General features: G+C 38.2%; 1 protein-coding gene across 3 annotated transcripts in view; it reads left to right on the top strand.

Moving 5' to 3' along the window:
* The first annotated feature begins 4,991 nt into the window (after window positions 1–4,991).
* The window catches only part of tpst1 (tyrosylprotein sulfotransferase 1), a 32,457-nt gene continuing 19,183 nt past the window's right edge, over window positions 4,992–18,265 (top strand). The window contains exon 1 of one of the 3 annotated variants that reach the window (XM_012957093.2): window positions 4,992–5,138. The gene's annotated coding sequence lies outside the window, so the exon portion shown is untranslated. 3 annotated transcript variants of the gene reach the window in all.

The raw sequence follows: 18,265 nt of genomic DNA, 5'->3' as shown, positions 1-18,265 counted from the left end.
AAAATAGCAATGGCATAATTAGCATTCATTGTAATAGTCATTGCATAATAGCTAATATATCCTCAGGTCTTAATCAGATTAAGCATGAAAAGAATGCAAGCCTTGGCAATGTATCCATAGCCACTGCCTCTTGCAATTCTTTTTCCTTTAAATATATTAGATACTCTTCTATTGAAACACAGAAATGTTAAAGGGGTTGAGTTAAGTTGATCAGGGCTGCCATCAGAAATCATGGGGCCCCTCCCCCAGACCCCCTCCCATCAGTACAAAGGACACACAGACATAAAAAGTATTAGGGCCCCCCTACCAAATCGCCCCCTAACACTATGTTGGCCACGGCCCCCCCATACACAGTACCCCCCATTCACAGTGCCCCCCACACAGTGCCCCCATTTGCCCCTATAGACAGTACCCCCCATACACAGTGCCCCATAGAAAGCGCCTCCCATAGACTATGCCCCCAATTGTCCCATACACAGTGCCCCCCATATACAGTGCCCCCAATTGCCCCAAAGACAGTGCCCCCCAAAGTCGTTGTCATTGTCTTCTTGTGCAGCTCCTTCTCCTTGTGTAGCAGCGACAGGCACTTTTATAAGATTGCGCCAACATAAAAGGGCCTGTCGCCGCCGCACAAGGAGAAGAAGCAGCGCAAGAAAGAGTGACCAATTGGATGACAGGGTCCGGCCATAATAGATTAAACAGGGCCCGAGCCAATCAGAAAACTGTAGCATGGCCGGGCCCAGGACAACTGTTCCCCCTGTGACCCCTGATGGCAGCCCTGAAGTTGATTAAAGATGTAATTATAGATGCAGGAAAAATCACCAATGAGAATTCTGCTGACCAAAAGCCTAATTTTAAGTGTAAGAGAACTGACCAATGCTGATTCTCATCACTATGGTAGGCATCTTGTTATTTTACATATAGAGATAATTATTATGCGCATGCATGTAAGAGAGCCCCCAATCTCCAGTGCCAGCAGCTGCATTAATGTGCATAATAATCCTCCAATAAGAATCCCAGCAGATCTATAAATCTGTTTCCATGTTCATTGTTTCTGCAAATATAGTTGGAAGCATTAAGCACAGTTTCCCAGGGAAGGCCCCTGGGTAGGATGGCCTTCCTTATTCATTTTATTTGAAATTTTGGGATGTTTTTAAAAAAGACTTGTTTTTATTATATCAGGAGGTTTTTAAGGTTGATGAGTTACCTCCTTCATGGAGAAGAGGTATTGTTTCCTTGATTTTTTAGAAAGTTGAGATTATATGTACAAAAATAAATGTTTTGGGGGGGGGGGGAAGATGTTCCCAGTCTTTTTTTTATTCTTTTATGTAAAATATTTCTGTTTTAAACTTTTTAATTCAAATGGCATTTTTAGTTGTTTTTAAGAAATGCTGCAGGTATGCTTTAGACCTTGGTTCAGACTTCCTTTAAATTCCTGTGCTTTTATGTCCCCGACAACATTATGTGGTCCTGGAAAAAGCCATCAGGTAAAAATACCATATAAAACATATTCATCATTAAAATCTTTAAGACCAGAAATATGTTTAAAAAGGGGACCAGCTGTTATCCAAACCTCCTGAGCAAAGGGGCAATTCCAAAAAAGATGCAAAATTGTTAACCCAACGCAACAAAAATCTCTTGGGCATTTTGCTCTAGCCACCAATCCTCTCCTATATTATATTATAAGCATTGGCTAGATCCAACATAAGAGACCTTCTTGCAGCAAATACACTAAGCAGGAGGTCAGACAGGCACATACATGTTAGCTGCTATTTCCAATAACAAACGACCTAAGGAAAAAAGAATCTTTTACTGTGAATGCTTAGCGTGTCATATAACCACTTTCCAGCTTTTGATATAAGTTACTTAGCTGGCGCTAAGTCTGCTCATTTTGACAGATAAGTGCTCATTTATTAAGGGTTTCGTACAAGTGGAGGGGTGATAAGGACCACAAGTGTTAGTCCTTAGAGCCCCATACACTACGCACTTGCGTCTAGCACAGGGATGCCCAGACTTTGTCACCCTGTGATCTACTCTTGCAACCTGGCCTCCGTCATGGGATCTACCACAGTTAAAATAGTGCAACGTCTATTATTTGGCGCAATAAGCAAGAAAAAGTATCAACCGATGCTTAACAAGTACACATAGCAATGTATAAATGTAGTGCCAAATTCACATTTAATACCCATAACATTATTCAAGTGCCAACTTCAAGTTTAATGTGAAAGGATTGTAGTAGTTTTTACTTCCCTTCTTCATGGCCCACTTTGTAGTCTGCACACAGAAACATATATTAAGTGGGAACAAATATATACAGAGACCCAGTGGGGACAACCTTCTATACTGGGATGAAACAAAGACGGATGGCTTGAGCAGCCTCACTCAAAAGCTCCAGTATGCTGGGGGGGGGAAAAAAGAAGTGTCGGGATGTCATCCCACTGCATTCCACCTCAAGGTCTACCAGAACTTTAAAGTAATCTACTGGTAGACCGCGATCTACCTTTTGGGCACCCCTGATCTAGCGTTTACATTGTGGATCTCCACTCAGAGAGTAATTTCAATAGATCTTTGTAGAATAGGTCAACCTTAGGGGCCCCAAGCTAAATTTGCTGTGGGGCCCAGTAACATCTAGTTATGCCACTGCCACCATTGTTCCTGGCCTCCAAGTCACTAATTAGCTGTATACATGTTGTATATACAATTAGTATTATTTTAGTATAATAAGTATAATGGTAGCATATACATGTTGCTATTTAAGAAGTGTCACTGATATTCTGTCTATAGAATATGGATAATGTATTTAAAGGGATTCTATAATGATTTTTATGGTATACTTTTTATTTCTAAATTACACTGTTTACATAAAATAATATAATTTACATAGCATAAAATAATTTACCCTACCATTTAAAATAATATTCTTGAACAAACAAATGTATTATTTTTTTAGTTGTAATATTGATGTGTAGGCAGCCATCTCAGTCCATTGTGCCTGATTCTGAGCTTTCAGAAAAAGCCAGCACTATACAATAGAACTGCTTTCAGATAACCTATTGTTTCTTCTACTTTCATGTAACTGGAGGAGTCCCAAGCTGGACTTGGATTTCTTACTATTGAGGGCTATTCTAATATCTACTGGGAGCTGCTATCCTCCTACCTTCCCATTGTTCTGCTGATTGGCTGTTGGGGGGGTAGGCTGAAGTTTATTAGAGCACAGGTCACATGGCTGTAGCACCCTGGGAAATGAAAGACTATGCCTACATTTCTAAATTAAATATAAAAAAAATATACAGGTATATAATATATATAATAAATTATATTTTTTTATATTATATAAATTAAATATAATGATTTATAAATTAAAATGATCGTCAGACCCGCCACTATCTTTTATTTAAAGTTATTTTTTCGATTTTCCTTTTGATGTGCTATCTGCCACTGTTAAAATAAACCTACCATTGAAATGATACTGTTCTGAGACTTTTCATTTCTTTGTCATTGGACAAACTTACAAAATCATGCAGTAATTAATTAGGTGCACTGTAATATAAGCCATTCTGTGCATAGTCTTTGGCCAAACAAACATAACTAAAGACATTATTAGATAGAATCCATACTATGTCCCCACAGAACCCATGCAAAAACATTCCCAAAAGGACATTTTCACCAAGTCTTCACATCTGGGGCAGTGTCTCATTGTTCAAGCACTGTTGCCTATATTTTTTCCCTTTGGTTTTCAGACTATTGAAAAACAAGACAGCCCTTTCAAAAAAGGACAACACCTGTCAAAACCAGACTGAAGGTTTCCCTACTAATTTATATACCATATCTTTTTAAGCAGCACAAGTTGCAACTCACAAGCTCAGGTGATAATGCGTATATAGAAATCTTACTTTCTTCAGCCTTTTCACCAATAATGTCTCCCCTCCAGTATTCTGCTTACTCCCTCCTAAAGAATGTGTAGCTTGCATGTACTAGAAAATTATGTAAGGCTTCGCCTGCAGTATCTACAAGAATGACCCATGCTATTGTAATAATTCGGAGCCCTGCTGTATAAAATATTTTGGGCTTGATTGGTTACTGAGCCTTTATGAAAAACAGGGCTTGTACTTAAATAAAGCAATTCACACCAGTGGTATTATACAATAAAAATATCTTTAGAAAGTGTATTTTTTTTTAAAAAAAAAAGATCATAACACAGCACAATATTGCTCTTTTATTGTTATAATACATATACCAGATAGGCAAACACAAAAACACAGTTAGAGAGTGGATACCCTGGCAAAAAATGAGAATGCCCCAACATTTTGGCAAAAATCCTTTGCCTTGGAGAATTCCCCCTCACAAAGGCTTTTAGACGAAAAGTTGGGCCATTCTCATTTTTGTGCCAGGGTATCCGCTCTCTAACCAGACAAATGTCTGCTGGTGGGCAAGTTTTGTTTTATATAGTTTTTGTTTTATCTATGCAGGCACCAGAGGCTCTCCCCCCTAAAGCTGTATGCATGGCTGAGCCATACAAGGTGTGTACCTTTAACCTTTATGTACGAGTTTATAAGTGCAAAGCACCTCAAGGTGCCTGGTATCAAATTACTGGTCAGTTCATACGGGAACCTGCCTTCCCCTATTACATAGTTCTCAGTGGCAGATATGTATCTGTTGTTGGAATTATGTTTCCGAATGTGGTGGCTCGAAGATTGGATCTTCTCTTTGCTAGATGGAGTCCTGTTTGATTCAGGCCTGGATACTACCTATTCGCTGTGTCTACGCGGGTTTCTTTCACCACTCCACAAACAATATATGCTGCTTATCGCTTGATGAATCTAACCCTAGCTAGTCTATGAACACTATAAAGATCCGAAGTTCACGTATTCCTGGTTTATCTAACAGCTGACTTTACAGCAGTACCCCGCCTTCTGAAAGCTCTGCCAATCATATGTTAGGACACACCGCATACCCCCTTATCTACTCTATTGTCCAATGGCCTTGTAGATGACATTCCCTGGTCCCTGGCAGGACCAAGCAGTGTGCGCGCTGCGGGTAACCGGGGAAACGAGGCAGCGAGCGCCGGAGGCTTGGGATGTCGGGGGGTGGGGGGAACCGGAGCTGACAGCGGTTGTGTTCCCGGGACAGAGACACAGGTAGGAACAAGAAAAGCAGTTTTTGCGCAACTGCTTTCAGGCAGGCTTACTAGTGACGCTGTATGGGTTTTCGCTGGAAAGGAATGTAACCTGGTATTTGAGCGCTCCCCACATAGCAAAGGAAGCCGACGAGCAACCACAGCTGTATTAAGGGGAGGGGGGGAGGACCTCATTGCTTTTCAAGAAGAGATGCAGCTTGGTATGTGAGAGTTAGCGCTGGGAGGTGGTCATGGAGATTCGTATATAGGTTTACTGCCAAGTACCAGGTCTAATGCAGAACAGCTTTAGATTTTGGTTTGCAGCCCACCCCTGTCCATACCTAGCACTGGTCAGCGTGTATGTCTGGTGAAAGACAGTGTTAGTTGGTAAATGGCATAGTGCTGCTAAACAGTAGTAAGTAAAGTGTTAATGGGCTAATGACTAGCTCTGACAAAAAAAAGAAAACAAAAATGGAACCCTTTCAACAGGAGCTACTTACCAGCTAGGGTTGTACCGTCCTAATCATTTGTATCACATTGGGCTTTAGTATTTAGTATTTGATCAATGCGTATTCAGGTGTAGGTTTTGTCCAACCGTCAGACGTCAGTGCTGATACCAAGCTTTCTGTATCGAGTTTAGTTCTGGTAAAGCTCCTCTTAAAATTAATGTAGTATGTTGTAGAAAATTGTAAAATTGTATCCTCATACATTTTGAAATTGGCATTGATTTTTTAATATTTTTAAACTGTTTAATATTTTGTGACTCTGGTCTAGTAAACCAGCAATGGCTTTTGAAGGGGTGGTTCTACCTTTAAGTTAAGTTTTAATATGTTATAGAATAGCAAATTCTAAGCAACTTTTTAATTGGTCTTCATTATTTATTTTTTATAGTTTATAAATTATTTGCATTTTTCTTCTAACTCTTTGCAGCTTTCAAATCAGGGTTAATGACACCAACAACCAAAAAATAATATTGAAATGTGAGGCTACAGGTTTAATGTTATTGCTACAATATTATTTTTTTTATTACCAGTCTCTTATTCAATCCACTCCCCGGTTGCTAATGTCATTTGGACCCTAGCAACCAGATAGCTGCTGATCCTCCAAACTGGAGAGCTGCTGAATATAAATTGAATTAATTAAAAAAACTACATATAATAAAAATTAAAGACAAATTGCAAACTGTCTCTGAACATTACCCTCTACATCATACCAAAAGTTAACTCAAGGGGAAAAGAATTGGGTAGGAAAGGGCCTATGAAGAAAGATAAACAATAAGAAATGTAGCTTTATCTTATGTGAGTTTTTTTTAGTTGCAGGGTTCAGTGATGCCAATAACCAACTGGAGAAAGACAGAATAGACAAGCAAATAATTTCAAAAACAAAACAATAAAAAATGAAAACCATCTGAAAAATGTGTGAAGTTTCTGCTAGAAACGAGTATAAATATAAGCTTCCCCTTTAATTCTGAGCAAGATTAGGTTGTGATATTATTGCAGTTTTTTGTGCCAGGTTTGATTTAGATAAAGGTCTAATAATCCATCAATATTCATCAGGTTATGTGATGATACTAATGAGCATGGCTAAGTGTAAAGCACTGTTCATGCAAAGTAATTGACAGTCACTGTATATCAGGTAACTAGTTACTGGAAAGAAAACCGCACAGTATAGCTGTGCATTCAGGTTTTTTTTTTCAGTACTAAGCAACTTTTTATCTAGTGGAAGGTTATAGAACCAGTGTCTTGGATGAGTTGATGCCAAACAGTGTGTATCTGTTGATGTACTGTTGCAAAGCATGCTCATCAGACGACTGGTTCATGATTTTGTATGCCAAGTTGTATTCATCAGTTGCAAAGTTTCTGTGGGTAGCACTGCATCATTTTGGATGTTCAGTGAAAGTGTTTAAGGTGGAGGTACTGCGCTTTTACCAGAAGAAGCCTTACCATCACTTTATCCTTTGTAAGGGCTCTGGTACACGGGGAGATTAGTCGCCCGCGGCAAAACTCCCTGCTCGCGGGTGACTAATCTCCCCGAGTTGCCTTCCCCCTGCCATCCCACCGGCGAACATGTAAGTCGCCGGCGGGATGGCAGACGCGGCGGGGTGATTTCGGGAAATCGCCGAAAAAGCCTCGCGAGCAGGGAGTTTTGCCGCGGGCGACTAATCTCCCCGTGTACCAGAGCCTTAAAGGGCTTTGAAGAGATTTGAAGAGATCAGTCCCTGCCCTTGTGGAGCTTGCATTCTAAGGTCCCTATCACATTCACATAACAAACAATCTAAAGTCGATTTTGAGTGGAAATCCCACATTGCTGACTGCCCAGATCAGAATCAAATTCTAGACTCCAGTGCTAGTAACAGTTGTTTGCTCTGTTGGCATAACTACCATTCAGTCTTCTAAAGCAGCCAGATGGTTATTGAATCAAACATTAGGGAAGGAATGTCCAGAGAGCTGTAGTCGACTTCCTGTGATCTTAAGCAAGTTCCTGCACTTCAGGCATAAAGCCTAGCTTGCATGCTGCGACGGGAGTGAATAACTTCACCTGAATGATCCTGTTTTCAGTTCCATGTATATCTGGCTTATGTCATATATAAATTCATATTAGGAATACAAGATAAGTTCATATTTTTATGTCTGATCCAAGTCAATACCAATGAATTCTTTGTCTATTATGCTGAAAAAAAATTAGCTTTTCATAATATAAATACATTCGGAAAATACAACAATTTCAGTATCAGCACTTTAGTTGTTTTGTGTACAGTTCAGCAGAAAGTAAAATAGTTTGGCACACTTATTATTTAGTTTAGGTGAGGCATTTTTAGCTGAATTATATCTTGGTTAATAGTGAAGCAGAGCTAGTTTTTGAACGCCAGCCTGTAACAAGAGGAAGTGTAAATCTCTGTAACTAATAAATGTCTCGGCTTTATACTTAACAGCAGTGATTTTGGGCAGTAGTCCTAATTTGGACTTCTGATATATCTGCACTGGGACAGACTGAAATTAATATTACTTTCTGTATAAGGTTTTGGCTTAGATGAAGAGTTTTAAGGAGGGTTTGGAGGTTTCCTAATCCTTTGGATTCAGTCAACAGTTTAAAAACCCTGTTGGGGGGATTTATAAATGTGGAGTTTGCTTAAAATTGAAGTACAATGTTGTGTTAATCCAGAAAAAGATCTTTCCCCTAGTTTTATATTTTTTTCAGAACCTTATAGATTTAATTTTAAGTTAGAAAGTTGTAGTAAAGCTTATGTTATGCACAATGTTTGTCCCTCTGGTGGAGAAAATGCATTTTGTGAGGAGTGACAGGCTGATGCTACGTAATTGTAATGTATCAAAGGAGAAGGAAATGTAAAAATTAAGTAAGCTTTATCAGAAAGGTCTCAATAAATACAACCGTAAGCACTCACAGAAAAGCTGCACTAAGTCCTCTATCAAAAGAAACACCAGATTTCTTATCTTCTTTTGTGTACACATGTACTTCCGCATCAGACTTCTTCTCTCAGAAAAATCCTTCATTCCTGGGCCGGAGTCTGCACAGCTCTCTCCCTCTCCCCCTCCTTCTCCCCTTCCCATAAGAATTCATAAGAATGTGTGATCTGAGCTACCAGCCCCTAGATCTGCTACAGAGACCAAGCTAAAATGGCAGCTGCTATCTTAAACAGCTTCTAGGGCTGTTTACTCAGGTATGGTAAGGCTTTCTGCAGAATAAATATATCATTCAAACTTGCACTATTGTGGCTAATCTATTGGGAGTAAAATGCAAAAATGACTTTCCTCCTCCTTTAATGAAAAAAATTAAAAAATATACCAGCTCCTTAATTTATTGTGAAGTGCTGCGAAATCTGCTGGCGCTATTTAAATTAATGATGATGATGCATATGGCTTGACTTTGCCTATGACAACTTCCATTGACTTTTGACATTCGAGTTTTCTGCACTTAATAAATACCAGACATTCAAGTTTTTGAACCATAATTCATATTTGTGTTTTTTATGTGCCATAAAAAGCGATAGAAAAAATGACCCCCTAAATGTATTGTTTCTAGTTTCAAGAAATAAATGTAAAGCTGACCTCACACGTACCAATTTGGTAGGTTTCATACGATTGTGTGTGGGCTCCGAATTATCGCCCCAATAATTTTCGTACCATGACGATTGGGCTGGTTAGAAAATTTTGGTCACTAACGATAAAATCTGGATGATATCCTTGGGGGACCTGCAATGGAAGTCACTTTTGTATGATTGGTGTCTGCCAACAATTTAATATTCAGAACGTCCTCCGATTTGTATTTTAAGGGCTTTATCCTACAATTTCAGTCTGAATGTTAATTTAAGATCGTTGCATTTAAACGTATGACCGATATCTGGTTGGAAGAAGACTAAAATCTGAATGTGTATTGCTGCTCTCACTGGCATGTGCAGAGTTACGTATTGGAGATCTGTGTTGTTTCAGAGGTCCTTGTGTATTGTTATCTCTGTATTATCTCAAATGTAAATATTAGAATTCAGCCTTAAAAATTGCATAGCTTTTGGAGAGTTGTAATCATGAGTCATATGAATGTGCAGCTATGTAAAATTAGATACTTTTCTTATGAAATATATTCTGACCTTTTTGCTGCCATTTATGGTCTTAGCTGTCTGTGGTCTATGTTAGTCATGAATATTTTTGAAGGCATGTAGTCCTTACCAATGTAATATGTAACCCACAGGTAAATGTTGCAAGTATGTAAGCAGACTAGTAATTTGGAAGTCAAGTTTCTCAAAATGCTCAGGACCTGGGTTTTTTTTGGATAAAGGATCTTGCAGTAGGATTGTTTTACCTACAAAAAATTAATTTCATTCTCACCTGGGATAAAGTGCAAGGTGCTGTGTTATTATTATAGAGTAAAATGAAATCATTTTTAAAATCTAAATTATTTGATTAAAATAGAGTCTATGGTGAATAGCCTTATTGGGGGATGTCTATGGGGGATGAACATAAGATGTTATAAAATAACTAGCTGTCCAACAAGCTAAGTTCAGAAATGTTGCATCTGTGCTCATGATGGCTGTAAATCATAACATGTTCCAATATTTTTGACTATTGTGATAAAAAGCTTTTTCCCTGTCTGTATCCACTTTCTATTCATATGATTCAGAAAAAGTGTTGCCTATGGCACGTGCTATAAACCAGTTAATGTGCCGTAGTGCTTACTTCTGCAATCCTGTGTGATACCTGTTTGACAACACAATATCTACCATTGGAAGGAAATCTGCTTGTCGCTTCCCATTAAAGGGGAAGTCACTTGGGGGTGCCAAAATGTTAGGCACCCCCAAGAGACTTAATTCGCTTACCTTGTACCCCAGGGGTAGCTGTAGTAAGCGCTTCCTTCTTCCACGTTTCTTTCTTCTGCGGCGAATTCCCTAAGTGGTTTGCAGGATAGGGCAGTTATTGGTACAGGGTAGAATAGCTTTTTTACTTAAAGGAAATGTAACACTAAATTTTTTTAATTTCACAAGCTGCAAAATATACTGCAGTTTCACTATTGCAAAATAAGGCGAAACAAACACCATTCTTTAAACCAATTAAGAAAAGAAGCTTATGGGCTGCCTGCATTGGTGAATTTATGCAAGTACAATTGAATCTGGAATGCTTGTAGCATCAAATAAAACATAGAGCAGCTCAAAGTATCAAAATTATGAATCTGTTTGATTTGGTTCACTGCTGTGTCAGCCTTTAAAATGTCAACAACTCGATGGCAAAGAAAATATTCTTGTTAGTTTGGTAATTAGTAGGTTGACTTTTAGTCTGATGTAGATATTTGTATTTTTAGCAGTTTGGTCTTTATTTTTTTTACATTTAGTGCTTTTGTTCAGCTGTTTTCTAGTTTGGAAATTTAGCAGCTATCTGGTTGCTATGGTTCAGTTTACCCAAGTAGCCAGGCAGTAATGTAAATGACAGATTAGGAGAAATATTGAAGTAATGGGAAGTAACAAGAACAATACAAGTGTTGCCTCACAGAACAATTGTTTTAGGCTGCTGGGGTTAAACCCCCCCAAACTTAAAATTTAACTTAAAAGTGAACTGCCCCTTTGGGCAGTGGTTATATAATTGGTCATATACTGGCTGACTGGTTTCTGACTTATTGGCCTTTGGGCTGTTGAGCTGTTGTTTGATTATAATTGCAGGCAGTGAAGTGGAACTGCAGATCATCTCCCTATGCACCATGCACTGGCCAGTATGCTGCATTAGCAGATGAAGTTTCCATACCTGCCTGAAGGCGAACCAACCGATGGCACAAAGATATAAATTGGAATTGTCATGTACTGAAAATCAGCATACGTATATGTATGCCTATTTTTATTTTTTCATGTGAATTCCACAGATATATAGGTTCTCTGTTGCTTGGCGTTATTGCCACCTCTCCAGTGCAGTTGTGGGTCCTCTCTCTAACCCACACATGCATCTTGGGTGTACACTGCTAGACAGCCAAGCTTTTTTTTTTTTGCTTCGTCTCAAAGCAACAAATGGGTTGTTTCACAAATGCAGTAAAATTGAACACTGACACTGATTTTCCGCTGAACGGATTTTAAGTATTACACAGTCTATTACAAAGTGAAATTCAATGCCAATTATTTATTACTGTGCAGTTCAAGCCAACAGAGGGCAAAGTCTTGCAACAGTTGAGCTGTGAAATAGGATTTTCCACCACACAAGTATGAAAGAGCTGTTCAAAGGGAAGTTATTGCCTCTTAGGACATATTTACCAAAGCAATGTTTAAGAGCTCTTACATATGGGTAAAAAAGGGGCCATTTATGTGAGATGTTTGGGTAAAAATGTATTACGTTTGGAACATATTGTTTGGTAGTTTCACGTTTGTGATTAATTGCAGAGCCAATGGAATAGTGCCATTACATGAAGAACATATATCACTAAACAATGAAACTGTATCCCATCCCCAATTCCACCACTGCTTAAGGGAAAACTATATGGTGAGAATGAATACTTATCAATGTATATCATGCTACAGGTGGCCTACTAAAGAATCTTAAGAAATTGGCATATATATATAAGTATTTGTTATATTCATCATAAGTCCTGTGTGGAGCGGCCTACTTTCTAAAGATTTTTGTACATATACATGAGGACTGCACCCAGGCAAGTTTAACCTTTGGAAATCGTGAGTGCCTACCCTACGGATTCTGTGCTATATATATATATATATATATATATAATCAAAATAAAACAGCCAGCACCAAGGGTCTTTGTGTTTCAAAAAATCTCTTGTGTATTATAATTGCATGTACAACCGACGTTTCGGTCCCTTTTGGGACCTTTTTCAAGGTAATATATATGTAAAAATCAGTAAATATTGCCGTTTTACATATTTTACCTTGAGCCAACATTTTATGATGGTCTGTGTGCTCCCTCTGAGATCACATGACCCGAAATAATAAAGCTTTAAAGGAAGACTATGTCCCCGAACAATGTAGGTTTGTATAAAAATATATTGAATAAACCAGCTCATGTAAAACCCTGCTTCAACTAAATAAACCATTTTCATAAAAATATACTTTTTTAATAGTATGTTCTATAAGGTAATTCTAAATAGAAAATTGCCATTTTAAGAATTATGGGCCGCCCCCTGGGATTAAAGGATTCACAGTGCACACAAACAAACCAAAGCACACATACATGCTAGGCCATATCAGCCAATTAAAGAACAGAGTTCTGTCTTTTGCTTCCACACTTCTTCCTATAACAGTTAAAACTGCATTATTTCTGGCCATGTGATCTCTGAGGGAGCTCACAGCCCATCACTAAATGGTGGATCAAGGAAAAAGATGTAAAATGGCAATATTTACTGATATATATATTTAATAGTTTAGTAAGATTCTTTAATAGCTCACGGAACACATGCCTCCCAACCATCCCAATTTTCCGACAGTCCCTCTTTTAACAGCTTAGCCTGTAGTCCCAAATTCTTATGAAAAGTCCCTCATTTGCCTCTGATCCTCTGCACTGAATGCTAAAAAATATAAAAACTTAATTAAGAAGTAGCTTTTGGCAGAGAGCCTAGAAATCTTAACAAGCTTCACTTGCACTTAGATACAATTGTAACTAATAAACTAAAGACGTCTCTGGGGGAAACTGAGACTCGCAGCTTATAGGGCAATTTCACCCTCATTAGCAAAACTGTAATAACATATAAAACAAAACCCCCAGAAATGTGTTCAAACTTTAAATAACCTGGCAAATTTAGTAAAATGGGAGTGGTATTTAGGGGGTGTGGTCGCAAAAATAGGCATGGTCAAAAATTCATTCTGGGGGTATTGTTTTCCTTTAATTGTACCAAGAGATGTGAGAGTAAGGGACAGAGTTCTGTCCATTCATTGGCTGATGTAAACTAGCATATACAGAATGGAAAATAAGTATTGAACACGTCAATGGTTTTCTCAGTAAATATAAAAAAAATATTTACTGAGAAAAACGTTGATATGTGCAATAATTTTTTTCCCTGCCGTATGTGATGGTGTGTGAACACAGGGTGTGGCATATAGTACTTAAAAATTTAAAAATTCTGTTTAGCATTTTCCAATGGCACAGGCTACCTGAAAAGTATATTTCAATGCAAAAGGGACCTTAAATGTTCAGGGTATAATTTCCCTTTAAACTCTCCTGTTAGACCCTCTCCTGGTAAAACTTTTATTATGGGTACCCATTAAGCAAAGGGAATCTTTCTGCTGGCTTACAAAGCCCTTCACTTCTCTCTACCTCACTACATATCTTTCCTTGTGTTGTGTTTCCAAATGCCTCTGGTCACAACCTTTTCACATCATCCATTGACATCTGCTCTCTTGCTACTCCTTATATCTGTTATTCTGTCCCTGAATTCCTCTGTGACTAATTTTCCCATAGCCTCTTTGAAACTAAACTTACGAGCGTATGGCACAGCCATTGTAAAGGGAAGCATATATTACCCTGCTTGCTCTTTATGCAGGAACCTGCTTCCTATGTGTCTTATAAAACATGGCTTGCAATTTTTTTAAACCTTGCATATTTATTGTTAGGAATTGCAATATTTGTGCACTGGTAAAAGTTGTGTGTTTGCTTCAGAAAGATTACTATAGTTTATATAAATACCCTGCTGTGTAACCATGGGGGCAGCCATTCAAGCTGGAAGAAAGGCACAGGTTACATAGCAGATAACAGATGAGATCTGCAGAATACAATGGTGTTTTATCTGTTATCTGCTATGTAACATGTGCCCAAGTGGGTGGGTTTTTCTGCAGTGAGCTCTAATTTCACACTTTGATAAATATGCCCCTAAGGATCATTGTCTTATTGTAGGAGCCCATTTCCAGCTTCAGCTGTTTGGGTGACAGTTCCACACTGACATCCAGAATGTTTTAGATATTTAGTGGAATACATTTCTATACCCGTTGTTACACATTAAACCATGCTTGAACAAACTCAAAGTATTGTGATTTGTACTGTATTTAAAGGAACAGTAACACCAAAAAATGAAAGTGTATAAAAGTAACTAAAATATAATGTGCTGCTGCCCTGCACTGGTAAAGGTTGTGTGTTTACTTCAGAAAGTCTACTATAATTTATATAAATAAGCTGCTATGTAGCCATGGGGGCAGCCGTTCAAAGGAGAAAAGGCACAGGCACATAGCAGATAACAGATAAAGCACTATTGTATTCTACAGAGCTTATCTGTTATCTGCTATGTAACCTGTGCCTTTTCTCCTTTTTTCCAGCTTGAATGGCTGCCCCTGTGGCTACACAGCAGCTTATTATATAAATTATAGTAGTGTTACTGTAGCAAACACACCAGTTTTACCAGTGCAGGGCAACAGTGCATTATATTTTTATTACTTTAAAGCTCTTTCATTTTTTGGTGTTACTGTTCCTTTAAGTATCCTATCCATTATTAGCCCTTCAAAATCTTTCCTACCATTGATGTCAGACTAACAGGCTTTAGACTGAGAACAGAATCTCTTTTTGAATAACGGCACCACATTAGCAATTCACCAGTCTCTGGGCACCATGCCAGACCTCAATGAATCCTGAAAAATTAAGTGAAGAGGTTTGGCAATCACAGAGCTAAGCTTGTTTAGTACCCTGGGATAAATACCATCCGGTCCTGGACCTTTGTTTACCTTTACATGTTCAAGTCTCTTTAATTTCTTCCTGAGTGACTCATGCATCAGTAGTTATATTACTAGAACTGGGTCAGTTAAAAAGGAAACCTTAATTAGCTGGTTCCTCAGTTGTGTAGACAGATAAAAATTAGTTCATAACTTCTGCTTTTTCCCTGTTCTCATTAACCAACTAAGCTCCCCGTGATAATAAGGTTCCCATCCCTTCTTGCTTAATATTTTTTACTATTTACATACTTTAAAAAATAATTTTGGATTCCTTTTTTCTCCTTGCTGCAGTACCCTTTTCCATCTCTATTTTAGCTTGCTTGAATGCTTTAAAAGCACGCTTTTTTTTCTTACCAACCTCAATACTAACACTGTTCTCAAACCATAAAGGTTTTGCTTTGCAATGTCTTTTCTTGCCTAGAAGGGGAATATACTGACATGTATACTTGTTAAGCAACATTTTAAAGATATTCCATTTCCCTTCTGTGTTTAACACTGTGAAAGGCTTTTCACAGCAATTAATACATTGCAGAGATGACTTTTTACTAGCAGGTTAGCATGTCTAAAAAACTTAGTGTTTTAGTTACTCCCTTATAGAGAGTAATATTATGATCACTGTTCCCTAAATGCTCACCCATGCAAATGCTAGAGATAAGTTCAGCATTATTAGTTAACAGGTCCAAATGAGAATCATTTCTAGTAGGTTCTTGAACTGCATGAAATAAAAAGTTGTCATTTGGCATATTTACAAACCTGCTAGCTTTTTCTGCTTGGCCACCCCATTACTCCAGTCAATGTCCGGATAATTGAAGTCCCCCATGATAACAACTTGACCTAGTTGTGAGGCCTCCTTCATTTGTAATAGTAGCTGGTCTTCATTCTACTCATTTAAACAGGGTGGTTTATTTTAAGCAAATATTCAAATTTTTAAATATGACTTTTTTTTCCTCTGTAATATTAAAACAGAAGCTTGAACATGCTAAGCTGCATGAATCCATATTGGTGGCAAAACAGTTCTACTCAGTTTATTTAATGTTTAAAGAATTTATATCGGACTTAAGCATTCCAAATAATAGATCCTATACCTGTATAATTAAACACATGTGATTTTTGAAAAGCTTATAGACCTTTTAGACTAAAGAACTCTGAATGTTTCTAGTTTAATTTGGTGACAGCTGGGCTTAGTCAGATCTGAGCTACATTAGAAAGAATGTCTAAACAAATAATTTGTTTAAGGACAGGCTTTTTGTAAAATTCAGAAATATCTGCCACGCTGTCAGCTAGATTATCATCTGTTTAGCAAACCAAAGCAAAAGGCTGACTCTTTGGTAAACTACGACAAGATCAGCATTGAGATTTTGCTTTTTTTGCCTGCTATTATGTTGCATATGTTTGCATGGATATGCAAACTTTTAGACCACAGCTGTTGTATATGTTTTCCTTGGGTCCTTTCTAGAAACAATACTGCAATAGTAGAAATGTAGGAAAGTGGTAGATCAAGACAAAGCAGAAATCACTTGCAAGTGCACTTAATTTCACCTTACAAGGCGTAGTTACTATTGCCTTGTGCTAAGTTCAATAGCACTATGATGCACAAAATTAAGGAAGGGTTAATACCACCGCATAAACATGGAAGTGTAAAAGTTTTCACCGCACTTTTTGCGACATTTGACTCTTCAAAATCCTAATTAGCATATGCTAATTAGGAATCGGTTTGGTATTCGGCCAAATTCCTTAACATGGATTCGGGGGTTTGGCCGAACCCGAAAATCTGTGTTCGGTGCATCCCTAGTTAGGAGCCCTCTACTTCATTGGCAAGATGGTGCAATATCACGTTGGCGCCACATAGTGATGTGCTGCTGCTTGAGAGAAAGCTGGTAGGAACCATAATGATATGGTGAAGCACTGTCTTCTGCTACTATATATATATATATATTACACCCCAAAATGTTTTGGTATGCTGTAGCATAATAACTCTGGTTTTAGATATCCTTATCTGCTCCCTGCACAAAACTGCTTGCATAACATCTGTTTTAATTGTCGGTTTTTAATTTTGCGCCTATCCTAATCTCACCCCATACGCAATGACCATCTTAGCTCTACTTCCATAAAGACATCCTTAATGTAATGCAATGTGTCCAACATCCTGATTTCTGTTCTTCTTGGGTACCACGAGATTGAATCATATCTCACAGTAGAGCATTTACCACTTCTGATTGAGATCTATGTAGTCCTTCCTCTTACGATGAAGGTTTGTGAAGGTCCACTGGTGGTGGTGTTGAAGGGTTAGGAGCATGAGTTGTGGGTGGCCTAGGCACCATGTCTTGTATACGTTGGACAGTTCGCTTATCTATAGAAGCTGTCATGTTAGGGTGGTTGTTTAAAAATCATGTAGCCACTCTGCCATTTGTGTTATTTGGTTATAAGGCTCCTCAGTTGCATTTGAGGGTTTGCACTTTTTTGATGTTTGACTCTGAGTCTCTTTGGATCATTTATATGTTCTCTTGGGTGAGACCATTGCTGTCTCCTTGCTTTATTGTGTATCTGATGATTTAGAGGGTGGCATAGGTGATTTGGTCTGGTCAGATGCCACTTTAGGCTGGATTAGTTGTGTACTCTATGGGTCTACTCGCAAGGGGACAAAGGTTTTAAAACACACTATCGCCAGATGGATTAAACTACTCAGTCTATCAAATCAGCCATCACTTGGCATCACTTAAAATCGCTGCTAACTTGACCAGAGCACTCAGCACTTCATAGGCACTCCTCAATGGGGCCTCTGCGGCGCACTCTAATCTTTTGTTACAATATTCTCAATAATTTTACCAATTTCAGTATAAATTCTAGACCATAATCTGGTAATCTCCCTACATTGTCACCATATATGGAGCATCCTACATCTGTTTCCATGGCATTTGAAGCAGAGGGAACGGCAGTTGTTCAGTTTAGTTGGGACCATGAACCAACAGCTCACCAATTTGTACAATGTTTCCCTGTAGTCCAAGTAATTGGTCCA

The sequence above is a fragment of the Xenopus tropicalis genome, chromosome 2 (genome assembly GCF_000004195.4).
Source record: "Xenopus tropicalis strain Nigerian chromosome 2, UCB_Xtro_10.0, whole genome shotgun sequence".
In the NCBI taxonomy this organism is placed as follows: Eukaryota; Metazoa; Chordata; class Amphibia; order Anura; family Pipidae; genus Xenopus; species Xenopus tropicalis.
This window is presented reverse-complemented; position numbering and strand designations above follow the sequence as displayed.